Raw genomic sequence first — 18,124 nt, 5'->3', positions numbered from 1 at the left:
CCACATGGGTACATTATTTAGACATAGAACTTTATACTATAAGCAAATTAGGGAAGTATAGACTAATTTACTTGTCAGATCTATGGATAAGGGAAGGATTTGTGGCTTAATAAGAGATAGAGGGCATTATAGGATGTAAAATGGATCATTCTGATTGTATTAAATTTAAAAGGTTTTGTTCAAAAGTGTTATTTTTAAAAATGATAAAAGCTAATATTAAGAGGAAAGGTAATATTTTAATTACCATGGCCATGTTGGTAAAATATAAAAGACTGCGCACCTGGCTGAGAGCTATTTCAAATTGCCCGCCATTTAGCTTCCGCCCACCTCGCTGCCTCATACGAAAGAGCGAGCCCAATGATCCCCAGGAGTTTTTATATCATTCTCTCATGTCATCACATTTCCTGTCTGCCTCCATTTTACAAGAGGAATCATGGGAAATGTAGTTTCCAAAGTCTCTTAAATGTCCACAGGAAGTTTGTCATATATTTACATAGCTTAAGGCTCAAATGAGCCCCAAATACCCCTAAATGGAACCCTAGAACTTATTTAAATAGCACATCCCCCCCCCCCCCAGATCCAGTAAAAAAGGCTGGTCTTTTTTAGTGGGTCTTATAAACACAGTCAACTTGTAAATTTCAGGAAATTGGGGATAAAAGAAAAGATGATAAAAACTAGCCACATTGACAAAAAGCCAATCTGGGGCAGTCCCCTATTGGCATAAGAGCGTATATTCAAAACAAATGCATTCAACTCATTAAACTCCCCATAGTTCAAATTAACTGCACCCCAAAGTTCAAATTTGGATCTTCATGATCCAGAGAAGGCTCTTCAGGCGTCTTCATGGTGTCTTCACCAAACAGGTTCATTGTCTGGATTCTGGGGAGATGGCAAAATTCTTATCCTGGAATTACTTTCAAAAGAATTTAAACTTTACATTATAGATTATAAAACATACATCTCCTTCTGAGAATTACATATTACCCCCCTAAAATTACTCCTAAAAGAATTAAAAAAATGTTTTTACATTATAGATTTTAATATAGACATTATGATTATAAAAATTTAACACACATTCCCCTGAGGAAAATTTAAATAACACATTTCTCCCCTGAAGAGAGTACCTCAGGTCAGCTAAGGATGCATGGCTGAGTCATGGGGTTGTATGAAATCAATTGGCAAAAGAAATAATTAAAAAAAGAAGAAAATTCAAATAAAGAAGAAAAAAATTAACTTATGAATGAAATGTAAAATGTGCAAAAAATGTAAGGAAAATAAACTTATAACAGGCCTTTGTATCAAGGCCCAATTAAAGTGATTTAAGCAGTTTGCAATTACCCATTCAGGGCCAGGACTACAGAAAATTGCCATTTTATATATAAGAGAAATAAGGGAAATGTCTTTCCCTGGTCTGGTTTGTCTGCACCTTCTCAGGGAATGAGCCATAATGATAGCCAATCTTAGGTGCTTTACTAGGAATTTAAGTTAAGGGGAAGTCTGGTCTCTAAAGTGTTAGAAAAACTACAACTACAAAACTCAACACCAGCTTCAAACCCTTCAGTATTGGCATAGAACTTCTTCAATTCATGGTCTGCATGGCCTTTTGCTCCTTGGCACTTTTGCAGATTCTCAGTCAGTCTCCATGACCTTGTGGCTCTTTTTAGCACTTCTCCTGGAATTAGACAGAGAGACATTAAATCACAGTCCCACCATATTTATCAATAATTGGCAGGTTACCATAGTCTCAAGCTTTTCAGGTATGCATTAATAATATAGCAAATATATTTGCATTAAGCTTGTATCACTGTAAAATAAAAAAAGGATTGACACAAAATGAGAAAAAAGGAAAAAATCAATTGTTCTAATTAAAAAATTTAAAAGGAAAAGCAATAAGGAAATTAAAAATAAATTCAGGGAAAAAATACAGTGCTCTCAAGGATAAAAAAATGGGGGAAAAGAACACATTTAATTGCACATGTGAGGAAGAAAAATAAAAGAATGTTTTAAAAATCAAAAAATAAATAGCTAGTGAAAGGTTTTTCACCCAAAAATGAGATTGATTTCCTGTTAAGCCTTTGCATGAACTGTGAGTGTAAATGGGTTTTTAAAAATAGCAGATTCATAATGTACATTCAAATAGAGTACCATAATTTCTAACACATTCAAAGACAATAGTAAACAACCCATTGTTATAATTACTTGCTATGATGCTTTAAAAAAATTTGTATACTTGTCACAAATTCAACAGGTGCAGTAAGCTTGGCTAAGATATCTTCTCAACAAACTCTGTTACTGCCTCCATAGCAATTGTGGGGCAGAGTCTAAAAAGAAATCTGATTTAAAAAAAAAAACCTTATGGGTCTAAATTATCCTTAAGAATTCTAGATCCTTCTGATAGAAAAGCAGGCTAAGACATATAGACTAACACAAGTATACAGGAGCTCTCCTGGCTTCATGTTTAAAAATATATATACATAAGACAACAATTTTTCATAATAAAATATATAAAACCTTATCCTTTAAGACAATAATTCTTCACAATAAAATATATAAAACCTTATCATTTATACAGAAGGGTACTAGGCATCTAAAGTAAAATTTAAAACCTCTTATAAAATTACAATTTAAATTCTCAAGGCATCAAAATCTCGAAGGTTGTACACAATTATCAAGATAGAATAAAAGTTTAAGACATGTGCTCCTATAGTTGAGATGGCAAATCCAGCATTCATAAGGCTATTTACAACTTAAAATGTTTAAGATGTTCATAAATGGTACAGAGAACAGCATTGTTTTGATACAGTAAAAAAATGAAACCTTAAGTAAATTAGGAAATACAATATGAGTAACAGATAATAAGCTATACGGTCAAAAAAAAAAAAAAACCTCTTTCACCAGTTCTAATACATTTTGTTCACTATTTGGGAGTAAAAATAAAACCATAAAAGAAGTTAATCTAGCAGCCAAAACTTCATTAGCTTAAAATGATTCAGTGCAACAGAAAAATCAACAAAATAACAAAATTAATTCACAACAGCAAAATACAATAAAATACAGAGACTTTTTAAACAGAAATAAAACCCATTCAGTTCTGAGGTTTTAAAATCCACCTCTAGTCCAATTCAAGGTCCTTATAACCAAACTCTACTCTGAGCTTAAGGGATATATAGTTCGGGGGTGAATTTTTTTCCCCTGAGTTTCAGTTTAATAATCGCAAAAAAGTTTGAAATAGGCCATGTGGCCCGTTTGAAGAGTAAACGCTAGCTGAGCTGGGGAAAAGCTTAGGTCAGGTTTCCCATGTGGAGGAGAGATTATGGGCGGGGTGCCTAGGTCAGGCTTTAGAATAAACCATGTGGAGGGCTTGCTGGGGGTAAAAGCTTCTTTCAGAGTAAAAGTCATTAATGTCTAAGAGGAAACACTCCTGGTAAAGTCCCAGGTATGTGAAATGAGAGAAAAAAGGGTCTTTGCATACTTTCCAAGTCTGAAGCAGCAGCAGCTGAAGCAGTCTCTGGGATCAAACTCAAAACGGCCGGGACTCAGGTGTCGGCAGGAAAGCAGATGTGGAGGCCAGGGATCAGGAGTCAAGAAAAGAGGCAGAGTTCTCAGGAGTCAAAAATAGTATTCGAGTGGTCAGTGTTTGATAGGAGCAATTTAACAAAAGTTAAGACCAGGCCAGGGAGGTTCTGATGGAAGCAGCTCAAACTGGCTGAAGCAGCTTAACAAAATGCTGCTAGCAAAAATGTGGCATTTAAAGCCATTTTTTTCTTTCAAAAAATTGCTCAAAAGAAAATCTCAAAGCCGGCAGAAGCATGTCTATAGCTCTGGAGAGGATTCTAAATGCTCTCAGATTACTTGGTAGGCTATCTGAAAAATTGAGAGTCCAAATTCCAAACTTCTGGTTCACCAAACTGTTATTTTTTAAAATGATAAAAGCTGATATTAAAAGGAAAAGTAATATTTTAATTACCATGGCCGTGTTGGTAAAATATATAAGACCGCGCACCTAGCTGAGAGCTATTTCAAACCGTCCGCCAGTTAGCTTCCGCCCACCTCACTGCCTCATACAAAAGAGTGAGCCCAATGATCCCCAGGAGTTTTTATATCATTCTCTTATGCCATCACACTTACTGTCTGCTCCATTTTACAAGAGGAATCATGGGAAATAGTTTCCAAAGTCTCTTAAATGTCCACAGGAAGTTTGTCATATATCTACATAGCTTAAGGCTCAAATGAGCCCCAAATACCTCTAAATGGAACCCCAGAACTTATTTAAATAACACAAAAGAAGCCAACTCAACCAAGATTAGAAGGAAAGTAGACAGTCGGGGTGAGGGTGGGCTGGAAATTTTATAGCAAATATAAAAGTCTCATTGCTCAAATATATAAAGAACTAAGTAAGTCAAATTTATGAAAATATTAGTCATTTTCCAACTGATGCAAAGGCAAGATTTGACAACTTACTGGGATGTGTGAGGGTGTAGGGTCAGAGACCTCAATATTGTGATCCTGGATTACTGGAAGAGTGGTAGTGCCTATAACAGAAATAAGGAAGTTCATTAGATGAGCAAGTTGGTGGCTTAATTCTTTTTGGACATGTTGAATTTGAGATGTCCCTAGGACATTCAGTTTGAAATATACAATAATCAAGGAGTGATGTGAAAGTAGAGTTCAGATGATAGTCTGGGGCTAGATATGTAGATCTCCAAGACATTTGTATAGAAGTAATAATTAAACCTATGGGTGATAAATTCCTTAAGAGATTATAGAGAAGAAGGCCCAGAACAGAACTTTAAAAGCTAAAGACAGATTACAACTACTTTCATTGCAATCTATGAGGGAGGGGTGTTGGAGCTTCCCTGTCCTCTGAAGACTTCTTATCTGCCCTATTGATAAGATTAAGGGACCTGGGATCTTCCTTCTTCCTTCTTCCTTTCCCCTCAAATCCCCTCCCCCCAATGTACCTTTTAAGTTGGGTTCAGCAGGAGGATCTTCCAGCCCTGTTCTGTTGTCAAGATTTGGTTTCTGTTCCCTTGAAGCACTTTGTCCTTGATTGTTGTTAAAGAATTTTCAGAGGTCTGGAGCTTTGCTGTGTCTAAGCCACCATCTTCCCATAATTCCCAGAGCAGAACTTTAGAGTACTGCCAGTTAGGCAGCATGTCAAGGATGGAAGAGGGTCCTAGGTGACACCGTGGATAGAGTGCCAGGCCTGAAGTCAGGTAGACCTAAATTCAGATATAACAGACATTAGTTGTGTAATCCTAGGCAAGTCATTTAATCCTGTTTACCTCAGTTTCTTCATCAGTAAAATGAGCTAGAGAAAGAAACAACAACAAAAACCACTCCAGTGTATTTGCCAACAAAACTAAAATCACCCTTCACCCACTTGTCTGACTATTTGGACTGCATCCTTTTCTCTTCAGGGTACATGAGCTTCACTATCTGTTCCTTCACTTCTCTACTAGGAGCCCAGCCATGATCTGGCTGGCCCAGCAGTAAGGCCAGCATCTATGCCAGTGCTGGTGGTTTTGGTTCCCAAATCTCCATGGCCTGATACACCAGCTTCCATGGATTTGGGGATCTGGGGGTATGAAGAAGAGACTGGCTGGGATTGGGGGGGGTGTGAAGATCCAGGGGGAGGAGATCATCCAGGACCACCACCTTGCCTCCTCTCTAGATCATTTGCAAAGCCTAGAGACTGAGAATTGCAAAGTGGAAGGGGAAATCAGGGAGGATATGGACAAAAAGGGACCTCAAACCAGAGAGTGGAGTTACTCTTTCAAAACCCTTGAGGAGCCACAGGCACAGATCTCTGCAAACTCAGTGGACAGTGACAGAATCACCTTACATATTGATAATGCTCATCTGACTGTTGATGACCTCACAGTCAAGTATGAAGCAGGGCTAGCCATGAGACAGTCTGTAGAAAGCAACATTTATGGCCTTCAGAAGATCATTGGTACACCAATATAACCAGGCTGCAATTTGAGACTGACATTGAAACCCTGAAGGAAGAACTGTTCTTCATGAAGAAGACACATGAAGTGAGGTGAATTCTCTGAAAGTCCAAATTTCAAGCTCTGGACTGACTGTGGAAGTAGACTTTATGAAGTCTCAAGACTTGAACAAGGTCATATATGATATCCAAGCCCAGAATAATGCTCTGGCTCAAAAACAGAGAAGAGCTTGATAAGTATTGGGCCCAGCATATTGAGGAGAACACTGTGGTGATCAATAAAAGACTTGAGGAGGTGGAAGCTGCTTGAAACAGTGTCACTGAGCTGAAATAGATGATCCTGGACCTGCTCTGAAGTCTAAAAACGATCTTGAAAGAGAGCATGAGGGAGGTGGAGACCTACTATGCTATACAGAAGGATTGGATTAGTACAGCCCTCATATCCCTTGAGGCAGATCTGGGGGTAGACTCATGCAGAGGGGCAATGCCAGGCACAGAAATATGAGGCCCTGCTCAACACTGAGGACAGATTGGAAGTAGAGATAAACACCTATCAATAGCTGGAGAATAAGAAGGACTTCAATCTTATGCATGTCTTGGATGATGGCAGCAGCTCCTTGCAGAGTATCTGTAAGACTAGTACCTAGAGGACTGTGGATGGCAAAGTGGTGGCAGAGACCAATGACACCAAAGTCCTGTGGTGTTAGAGCTATAAACTGAGGACCTGGGCCAAAGCAAGAAGTTAATAAAGGCTCTTTGGTTGCCTGGGGGAAAAAAAGAAAACTCTTAAATAGGGTCACAAAGAAGTGAACACAACTGAAAATGATTGAACATACTCGAAGATCTAGGAAAGGAGTTTTAGAACATTCAGACAGGTAGAAGGATAATCAAGAGAGTAATATGAAAAAAGTGTCAATCAGAAATGTCCCAAGTTGTACAGTGCTACTCAATGGGAATACTATATGAAGGAAGAAAGAATTAGAACAAATCATTGACTAGACACTATTGAAGTAAAACACATGTGAATATTTTGTTCATGTTTCTCAAACACTTTCACAGAAACAGAACCAGTGGAATGATTGTCAAAATAAAATTAGAATTTAATAGACCAAAGATGATTAACCCAACAACCCAGGAAATCATTCAGGGAGCTATTCACAGCAGACACACCAGCAGAACATGTAATAGACATACTACAGTATAAAGCATTACTTGATAGACCATTAGAGTGATTTTAGATCTGAGTTACAGCAGTACATATATATATACACACATACACATATCATAGTAGTACATGAATTTTCAAAGAAAATGGGCAATATACCTAATAGTTCAGCAATAATAATATCTAGAATAATAAAGTATCTAAAATAGTAATTTGTACACAAACAAGCAATGAAATTATGCATTATTAACAGACTAATGTAGCTATCCTATGCATGAGACTAACACATAAGCAAATAAGCCTGAACAATAAAGTTAAGACAGCAGTATACCAGAAGTATGCAGTACTTAACATGTGTATCAATAAGTATGTGCATTATAGAGAAGTCACACATTGCATGGATAAATATTAGCATTATTATCTTACTACATGGGTAGCCATTTATTCAGTTTTCCTTCTAATATTTTAAATTAGTTTCATCACTAGTCAAATAGTCCTAACTCTCCTGGGACTTGACCTATTGAGTAAATTCATGATATAGGCTGGTCATGTCCTCACTTACATTCAAATTCTGCTTCAGACCTTACTAACTTGTGTGACCCTAGGCAAGCCACTTAACCATTCTGTATCTCTATTTCCTCATCTATAAAATGAAGTTCTGAAGTTCCTTCCATTTTAAATCCATGAGGCTATGATATCCACACTTAAAAGACAAGAGAATAAAGCTGAATCAATAAAGGTGCTGAGAAGAAATCATAAAAATAAGACCAGATGAATGTAGTATCACAGAAACCAAAAGAGGAGTGCTGAAAAACAAGAGTTTGTTAATAGTCCCAAATGCTATAGAAAATCGAGAAATTATGACATTAAAAACTATAACAGAAAAGTGATCAGAGAATATGAACATATAGTTCTCAAAAGAATGAAAAAAGTATTCATAACTACATAAAATAATGCTCCACATTATTAATAATAAGAAAAATTAAATTAAAACAATCCTGAGATTTTGAGGATTGTAGAATGATACAAACTAATACATGTTGGTAGAGCTGTGAAACAGTGACCACTGTTTTGGAAAGTAATTTAGAATTATGCAAATAAAGTGACTAAAATGTTTGTACTAGAGACTCCATTACTAGTCTTATACCTCAAAAAAGCCATCAATGAGAAGAAAGGTATCTTATACTGCAAAATACTGAGCATAGCATTTTTTATGATAGCTAAGAATTAAGAGCAAAGTAGATGCCCATTAAATGGGGAATAGTTAAACAAATTATGGTACATGAATGGAATGGAATATTACTGTTTTATAAAAAGTGATGTTTGTGAAGAACACAGAGAAGCATGGAAAGATCTATATGAACTGATGCAGAGTAAAGCAAGCTGAGCCAAGAAAATAACAAAATAAACATAATGATTAAAGTCAAAAGTAAATATAACAAAATTATAAAGATCAAACAGGACTTGAATGAAGAAATATGAGAAGACACTCACCAAGCTATCCCTCTGTAGAGGTAGAAGGGCCACCAGTGTTACACAATGCACATGTTTTCAGATCTTTTCAATATATGGATAAGTTGTGCTAATCTTTTTTCTTTTCTAAAAATGTTACTTGATTTTTTGGGATGACTCTCCCACAAAGGGAGAGAGAGGATATGTGGTATAAATATGATGATATAAGAAATGGTAAATAGCAATAAAATCTTCTTTAAAAGCTATTAAATTTGGTAATTAAGAAGTCTCAGATGCTCCAAGAGTAGGGAAATGATTAGATATATTGAGCTATTTTTAATGTAATTACACTATGGTGTAATTAAGATTCACAAATATGAGAAATACGATTAAATCTTAAAGAAGCTTTATTAAATAATGCAAATAGAAAAATCAGAACCAGAAAAGTATATACTTACTATGAGCATATTTTTTAAATGGTAATTGACACAGAAATGTCATAGTTATTTGAAATCAGTGAAAAGTTAAGCTGTGTTAAAATAATTTAAGTGTAAAGAGTTGGGAACAAATTTGGCTAATTGTATTGGTGTTCATTATTAAGTTTACAATAATTTTAAAAACAACTAGATCAAGTCATTGTACCTGGATTTGATTCCTAGCTGCCAAAATGAGCTATGTGACCATGGGCAAAGCTCTTGAGCCACTGTCTTTTCTTTTGTAAAATGAAACTAGAGTACAGTTATCTCTTCCACATCCAGGGGTTTAGGAGCATGGTATTCCTGTGACCAATTTTTTTATTTTCTTTTATGGAGTATTTACTGTACCTTATTATAAAATTTGGCTTAAGTATTTTGTCATAGGTTATATGTAGTTCAATGTTAAGATTTCTCTACATTTTCAAGCCTTCATGTTCTTTTTGTCTTTTGTGTCATTTTTGGAACCTTTGACTTTTTTATTTTTACTTTAAAAAAGAAATTATATTTTTGGTATTAAAAGATTAAATATGTTGATATACAATAATATATTTTATGCTTTTCTAAGTTTCTAAACTTTTTCTGTGTCATCCACTGGCCTTTGCATATTGTCTGTGGCTTCCCCAAAACTCTCCACCAATTCCCATTTAATTTCTTATACTAACTGGTGATGTAGCAAAATTATGATGAGGAAAATTGCAGTGTGGAAAGGATAACTTGACTTGTTTTCTTTACCCGACAAGGCCTTTTTGAGAATCATGTGAGATACTTTGTAAACTATAAAGTGCTATAAAAACTTTGGTGGGAAGGGGAGAGGTCATTGGTGATTTTGGAAAGAGGGAGCAGTAGGGCGATAGAAGCAGAGATATTGTTTTAGTTGGAGGAATGGTAGTGAACAAGTGATGTCATACAGTGTAGACTAAATATTAGGTAATAAGGGGAGGTTGAGATTTAAGGTGATAACTTGAGAGGAGGTAGGAGGGATAATGGAAAGCTTTTTTTAGGGACAGATGATCTAAGCAAGTTTGTTAGCAGAGGGAAAAGATACTCCTAGAGCTGGTGGGATTAGAGATGAGACCAAGGGAATGATAGTTAGTGCAGAGTCCTTTTATGCTATCACTAAGGGAAGTCATCTAAGCAAATGAATAGTCTAATGTTATGTAAAGGGAATAGTAAGTTTCTTAAATAGGTTAAGTTTTTTTAAATTCCATTAATTATATATCATTGACACACTAAAAATGAATTTTGTAAACTTATTAAAACAGAAACATCAAGATCTTTCTTTGTTTAGTAACATTTTTTCACCTACTATATAGTCTTCATTTTAAATATATATACCTAAAGAAGGTTTTTTTCTGTTCATTTGATGTTACATGAGTTGTTTCTTTTTATTTCTTCTGAATCTGCAGCCAATTTAGCAGCTACCACAGGAGGCTTCCTCTACTTTATTGTCTACATCCCATACTTCTTTATAGAACCTCGATATAACCAATTGTCTTATAGCCAGAAAGTATCATCTTGTCTCCTATCAAATGTTGCAATGGCATTAGGAGTTCTGCTCATAGTCAAATTTGAAGGGAAAGGTAAGCATTGACCTTCACAAATTTATTATATTTTTGCGGATTTGATACCTAACCACAGCTAGGGAATTATAGACTGTGTTGTCCTGCAGTTTATTTAGAATTCTTATTTGCCTTGGCATTGCTGTTTCACAGTATCTTTCATTATTTATAATTAATTTTGAGAACATTTGGGGGTAGCATTTTAATTAATATGCAAGTGAAAATTTGATGATAATTAGGGTAATATTCTTATATATCATTATCAAAAAGAACCTGACAGAACTGAATTTCTGTAGTTTCTGTGGGTGATAGATGGTGGGGCAGTTAAGATTTTGGCTTTCAGTAATCTACAGAATATTTGATAAGACAGTGATGTAAAGGTAAATGAAATTGTATTAGAGTAATTCCTTTTCCTGGAATTGGGAAATTATTGTTTTTGTGTAAAATGATTAGCACTTGCTTAATTTGTTAAAGAATCAGTGTGGGGTCAAAAGTTGAAATACTGGGGAGGGGTGGAGCCAAGATGATGGCATAGTAGCAGGGAAATCCTGAAACTGCTCTGAGAATCCTTCCAAACTAAAAAGTGTCTCAAAAGGATATAAGTCAAAGCAGGATGAGCAAGGGGGATCTCCCACTAAACACAACATGAAAGATTTGCAGAAAGAGTGGATTTCCATGCTTTAAGGGGGAAAAACTGCACAAGGTAAAGCTCAGGCTGACCAAACTTCCTCCTCCCCCCAACCTAGTATTCCAGACACAGAGGCAGGACCTGGGCAACCTTGGGATTCTAGGGTGGGGTGGGGGCCTATAGTAACAAAAAAGCATCAAATACCTACCCCCTAAATGCTCCAGGCCCTGGCAGTGAGATTCAGAGCTTAATAGCACTTGGGTCTCTCTAGCAGTGGCAATGGCAGTGGCAGTGAAGATAACCATGCTACACTAACAACAAACACTACAGATCTACCACTAGAAATCCCGGACCCTGGAAGTAGGTTCAGAGCTCCAGGCAAAACCCTGTGAGCCAGAAGCTAAGACAGAAATGGCAACAACCTGCAAGACTCCAATCCTTGAGTGGGAAAATGAGTAAACTGTAGCTAAGAAAGTTCTTGGCCCTGGAAAATTTCTATGAAGAAAAAGAGCAAAAAACAGAAGCAACATGAGAGGGTGAGAATTGGACAAGTAGAAGCTAATGATTTCATGAGACATCAAGAAATAATAAAATCAAAAGAATGAAAAAATAGAAGAAACTCTGAAATTTCTTATTGAAAAAAACAAGTGACCTAGAAAATAGATACAAGAGAGATAATTTGAGAATTGGTGGAGTACCAGAAAGTCATGACCCCCTCCCAAAAAAAGCCTAGACATATTACAAGAAATTATCTAAGAAAACTGCCCTGATATTCTTGAACAAGAGGGTAAAATAGAAATTGAAAGAATCCACAGTTCACCTCCTACAATAAATCCCCAAATGACAACTTCAAGAAATGTTATAGCCAAGTTCAAGAGCTTATAGGCCAAGAAGAAAATACAGGCCAGAAAGAAACAATTCAGATATCATGGAGCCCAGTCAGGATTACACAGAATCTGGCAGCTTCCACACTGAAGGACCACAAGACTTAGAATATGGCATTCTGGAAGGCAAGAGAACTATATGCTTTCAGGGGAAAGTGTGGACCTTTAATAAAATAGAAAATTTCCAAGCATTCCTTAAGAAAAGATCAGAATTAAACAAAATCTGATGTCCAAATACAAAATTCAAGAGATCTATTAAAAGGTAAATATGAAAGAGGAAAATTTAAGGTCTTCAATAAGATCAAATTGATTATATTTCTATTTGGAAAAATGATATCTATAACTCTTAAAATTTTTTAATCATTGTCAAAGTAGACAGAAGATATATAAATAGGCAGAGGGTGTGGTATTAAGCTGTATAAGTTGATATGTAAAAAATTAGGGGAAAAAGAGTATTGTACTAAGAAAAATGCAAAGTAAGAGGTAAAATGGGGTGAATTATGCCACGTAAAGAGGCATATGTGTTGTGAGGTGGAGAATACTATTACAAGAAGGGGACAGGTAATACTTAAACATTTCTCTCATTGGAATTAGTTCAAAGAGGAAAGAATAGCCAGATTTATTGAGGTATAGAATCCTATCTTTCCCTGTGGAGTAGTAAAAGGGGACTAAGGAAGGGTTGTGTGGAATGGGGAGTAATATAAGGGAGGGAAAAATTGGGGGGGGGGGTGATAAAAAGACCTTAGAGAGAAAGAAATAGGAGGGGAATAAGAAGGGAGGTGGTGGGAAGGGGAGTAAAATAAGAGAGGGGAAAAGGAGGAGATTGAAAGTAAAACACCAGTGTGGAGGGAAACAGTGAAAGGAGAAAGGGTAGGATTAAAAGAGGAAATCAAAATGATGGGGAATACACAGATGGTAATCATAACTGTGAGTGTGAATGGGATGAACTCACCCATAAAATGGAAATGGGTAGCATAGTAGATTTAAAAAACCAAATCCCACCATATGTTGTTTACAAAAAACACACATGAGGCAAGTGAACATACACAGGGTTAAAAGTAAGAGGCGTGAACAGAATTTGTTATGCATCAACTTAGAAAAAGAATGCAGGAGTAGCAATCATGATCTCTGACAAAGCTAAAGCAAAAATAGATCTGATTAAAAGAGATAAGGAAGGTAATTACATTCTGATAAAAGGTAGTATAGAATGTGAAGAAATATCAGTACTCAACATATATGCACCAAATGGTATAGCATCCAGATTTTTAAAGAAGAAACTATTGGAGCTTAAGGAAGAAATAAATAATAAAACTCTACTAGTTGGGGACCTCAACCTTCTCTTATCAGATCTAGATAAATTGAACCAAAATAAGTGAGGGAAGTGAATAAAATTTTAGAAAAATGGGAGTTAATAGATATCTGGAGAAAACTGAACAGAGATAAAAAGGACTATACTTTCTTCTCAGCAGTACATGGCACATATTCAAAGACTGACCATGTACGAGGGCATAAAAACATTGCAAACAAATACAGAAAAGCAGAAATAATAAATGCCACTTTTTCAGATCATTTTTCAGCAATAAAAATTATAATTAGTAAGGGTTCATGGAGAGGCAAAATGAAAATTAATTGGAAATTAAATAATTGAATTCTTCAAAACTGGTGGGTTAATGAACAAATTATAGAAACAATTACTGATTTCATTGAGGAGAATGAAAATGAGGATACAACATATCAAAATTTTGGGGATACAGCCAAAAGCTACGTACTCAGTCAAAAATTTGTATCCCTGAGTGCCTATATCAACAAAAAAGAGAAAGAAGTGATCAATGAACTGGGCATGGAACTAAAGGAACTAGAAAAATAACACTAAGAATCCTCAGACAAAGACCAAATTGGAAATCCTAAAAATCAAAGGCGAAATTAATAAAAATGAAAGTAAAAGAATAATTGAACTAATAAATAAGAGTAGGAGCTGGTTCTTTGAAAAATAGATGAAGTATTAGTTAATCTAATTTAAAAAAGAAAGAAGAGATCAAATTAACAGTATCCTGAATGAAAAGGGCAATTTCACCTCTAATGAAGATGAAATTAAGGCAATTATTAAGAGCTATTTTGCCCAATTATATAACGATATGACAATATAGGTGAAATGGATGAATATTTACAAAAATATAAATTGCCTAGATTAACAAAAGAGGAAATGGAACACTTAAATAATCCCATCTCAGAAAAAGAAATTGAACAATCAAGGAACTCCCTAAGAAAAAATCACCAGGATCAGATGGATTCACAAATGAATTCTATCAGACGTTTAAAGAACAACTAATCTCAATACTCTAAAACTATTTGACAAAATAAGCAAAGAAGGGACCTTACCAAATTCTTTTTATGACACAAATATGATACTGATTCCCAAGCCAGTAAAACCAAAAAGAGAAAAAGAAAACAAGAGATCAGTGATGGGCAAACTTTTTAAAGAGGAGGCCAAAGGAAAGGAAATGCTCATCTGTCAGTCTGTTTCTAAGGCAACTCTTTTGAAGTTTCATTGTATTGTATCTTACTCATTGTATTCATCAGATTAGGAATAATGTCATGCTGGATAGAACATTTCAGGGGGCCACATCCGGCCCTCAGGCCGTAGTTTGCCCATCACTGCTATAGACCAATCTCTTTAATGAACATAGATGCAAAAATTGTATATAAAATGCTAGCAAAAAAAAAAAACTACAGCAAGTTATCACAAGGATTGTTCACAATAACCACGTGGGATTTATACTGGGAATGCAAGGCTGGTTCAATATTAGCAAAACCATCCACATAATTGACCATATCAAAAACTAACAAATAGAAATTGGATAATTATCTCAATAGATGTAGAAAAAGCCTTTGACAAAATATAATACCCATTCCTACTGAAAACACTAGAAAATATAGGAATAAAAGGACCTTTCCTCAAAATAATAAGAGTATTGATTTAAAACCATTAGCAAGTATCATCTGCAAAGGGGATAAGCTAGAAGCTTTCACAGTAAGATCCAGAGGGAAGCAAGAATGCCCATTATCACCACTATTATTTAATAATGTACCAGAAATGCTAACAATTAGAGAAGAAAAAGAAATTGAAGGGATTAAAGTAGCAATGAGGAAACGAAACTATCACTCTTTGCAGATGATATGATGGTATACTAAGAGAACATGAGAAAGAGGAATGTATTGGGAGAGGGAAAAGGATAATAGAATGGGGGTAAATTATTGCACATAAAAGAGCATGAAAAGAGTGTTCACAATGGAGGGGAAGATAGAGGAGGTGGGAAGGAGAACATGTGAACCTTATTCTCATCAGAATTGGCTCAATGAGGGAAGAACATACACAATCAATTAGGTATAAAAAGCTATTTTACCCTATAGGACAATAGAAAGGGAAAAGGGATAAGACAAGGTAGGTGGGACTGATAGAAAAGGGCAAATTGGGAATGTGAAGGTCAAAAACTAAACAGGGTAAATAGGAAGGAAAGTAATCATAATGGTACAAAACTTTTTCACAAGTCTAGTCTATAACAAAGACCTCATTTCTCAGATACATAGAGAAATGTGTTGAACATATAAGAATACAAGTTATTGTCCAATCGATAAATGGTCAAAGGATATGAACAGGCAGTTTTTTTTTAACATTTATTAATAATCATTTTTAACATGGTTACCTGATTCATGCTCCTACTTTCCCCTTCACCCCCTGCACTCCCCCCACCCATGGCCGACGCACATTTCCACTGGTTTTGTCATGTGTCCTTGATCAAGACCAATTTCCAAATTGTTGGTAGTTGCATTGGTGTGGTAATTTCGAGTCCACATCCCCAATCATGTCCACCCCGACCCATACGTTCAAGCAGTTGCTTTTCTTATGTGTTTCCTCTCCTGCAGTCCTTCCTCTGAATGTGGGTAGTTTTCTTTACCATAAATCCCTCAGAACTGTCCTGGGTCATTGCATTGCTGCTGGTACAGAAGTCCATTACATTCTATTTTACCACAGTGTATTGGTCTCTGTGTACAATGTTCTTTTGGATCTGCTCCTTTCGCTCTGCATCAGATCCCGGAGGTCTCTCCAGTTTGCCTGGAACTCCTCCAGTTTATTATTCCTTTTAGCACAATAGTATTCCATCACCCGCATATACCACAGTTTGTTCAGCCATTCCCCAATTGAAGGACATACCCTCCTTTTCCAGTTTGTTGCCACCACAAAAAGCGCAGCTATAAATATTTTCGTACAAGTCTGTTTATCTATGATCTCTTTGGGGTACAAACCCAGCAATGGTATGGCTGGATCAAAGGGCAGGTATTCTTTTATAGCCCCTTGAGCATGATTCCAAATTGCCAGCCAGAATGGCTGGATCATGAACAGGCAGTTTTTAAACAAAGTAATTATAGCTTTCTATAGTCATGCAAAAAATGCTCTAAGTCACTATTAATTATAGAATTGCAAATTAAAATAACTCTGAAGCACTACCCCACACCTCTCAGATTGACTAGAATGACAGAAAAAGAGAATGACAAAATTTGGAGGGGATGTGGGAACATTAGGTTACAAATGCATTTTTGGGGGAGTTGCGAACTGATTCATCATTCAGGAGAACAATTTGTACCTGTACCCAAAGGGGCTATTAATCAGTACATGCCCTTTGACCCAGTAATAACATTACTAGGTTTATATTCTAAAGAGATTTTTTTTAAAAAGGGAAGTACTTATATGAACAAAAATATTTAAAACATTTCTTTTGTGGGGCAAAGATATGGAAAGTGAGGAGATATCACTGAATAAGTTATAGTATATGATTGTAATGGAATGCTACTGTACTATAAAAAGGTACAAGCAGGAGGAGCTCAGAAAAATCTGGAAATACTTAAATGAACTGAAGCCGAATGAAATAAGTAGAACCAGGAGAACATTGTATAGTGATAGGAATACTTTGGAATGAACAACTGTGAATAACAGCTTTTCTCAGCAATACAGCGATCCAAAAAACTATCCCAAAGGACTTATGATAAAAATGCCATTTACTTCTGTGTTGTTTGGAATTCAGGAGGTCCCATTTAAAAGTATTTTACAAACTTCCTGTGGACATGTGGGGGACTTTGAGACTACATTTTCCGTGATTCAATGGGTTTCCAGTTTTGGAAGTGGTGATGTCTCCAACATCTCCAACGTATAGCACAGCTTAAATTCGGAGGCCGACCTTGAGACAACCTTTTTGGCTACGTAGACAAGATGGGGACTGGTGGCAATTTGAATTTTTACAGGCACATGGTCTAATTTATTTTTACCAACATGGCTTTAATTAAAACATTGTTTTTCCTCATAATATCAGCCTTTATCATTTTTGATCGTTACATTTATGGCAACCAGAAGTTTGGAATTTGGACTCTCAATTTTTCAGATAGCCTACCAAGCCATGCGACTCTGAGACCTGCAGTCTCAGAGCTGCTCTTTTTCCATTCTTGTTCCTCTCCCTATTCTCCTCAGCCTCAAGGCTGCTTTTCAGGGAAAGGGGACAATGGTTTTAATTGCCACTGGCCTGCGAGTTCTTTTCCCAGTGCCCAGGGCCTGGTGGCTTCTACCCACACTGTTCGAATGCTGGGTTTCTTGCTGCCGCCTCCACCGATCTTCCTGACTCCTGATCCTGGCTTCCTGGACTGCCTGGTGAATCCCAAGCCCCGCCAGGGAAGACCCCCTCTACCGCTCCTGCTGCCGACTCCACAGCCAATTTGAGTTTGATCTCAGAGACTGCTTCAGCCGCTGCCGCTTAAGATTTGGGAAGTATTGCCCCCCCACACCCCCTCTGCTCTCTTGTTACTGACTTTTAACCTGAAAGACGCTTTTACTCCATTTTAGCACTCCACGTGTTTCTTCTAAAGCCTGACCTAGACTCCTGCCCACAATCTCTCCACGTGGTTTTCTAAATACTGACCTAAGCTTTTCCCTAGCTTGGCTAGCGGTTACTCTTCAATT

At 36.4% G+C, this 18,124-nt stretch overlaps 1 pseudogene; it reads left to right on the top strand.

Annotated features, from left to right (window-relative positions):
• The first annotated feature begins 245 nt into the window (after positions 1–245).
• LOC123248473 lies at positions 246–17,884 on the top strand (annotated as a pseudogene).
• Positions 17,885–18,124: the final 240 nt, after the last annotated feature.

Source organism: Gracilinanus agilis, chromosome 1 (assembly GCF_016433145.1).
Source record: "Gracilinanus agilis isolate LMUSP501 chromosome 1, AgileGrace, whole genome shotgun sequence".
NCBI lineage: Eukaryota > Metazoa > Chordata > Mammalia > Didelphimorphia > Didelphidae > Gracilinanus > Gracilinanus agilis.
The sequence above is the reverse complement of the archived record's forward strand: the minus strand, read 5'-3'. Positions and strand labels throughout refer to the sequence as shown.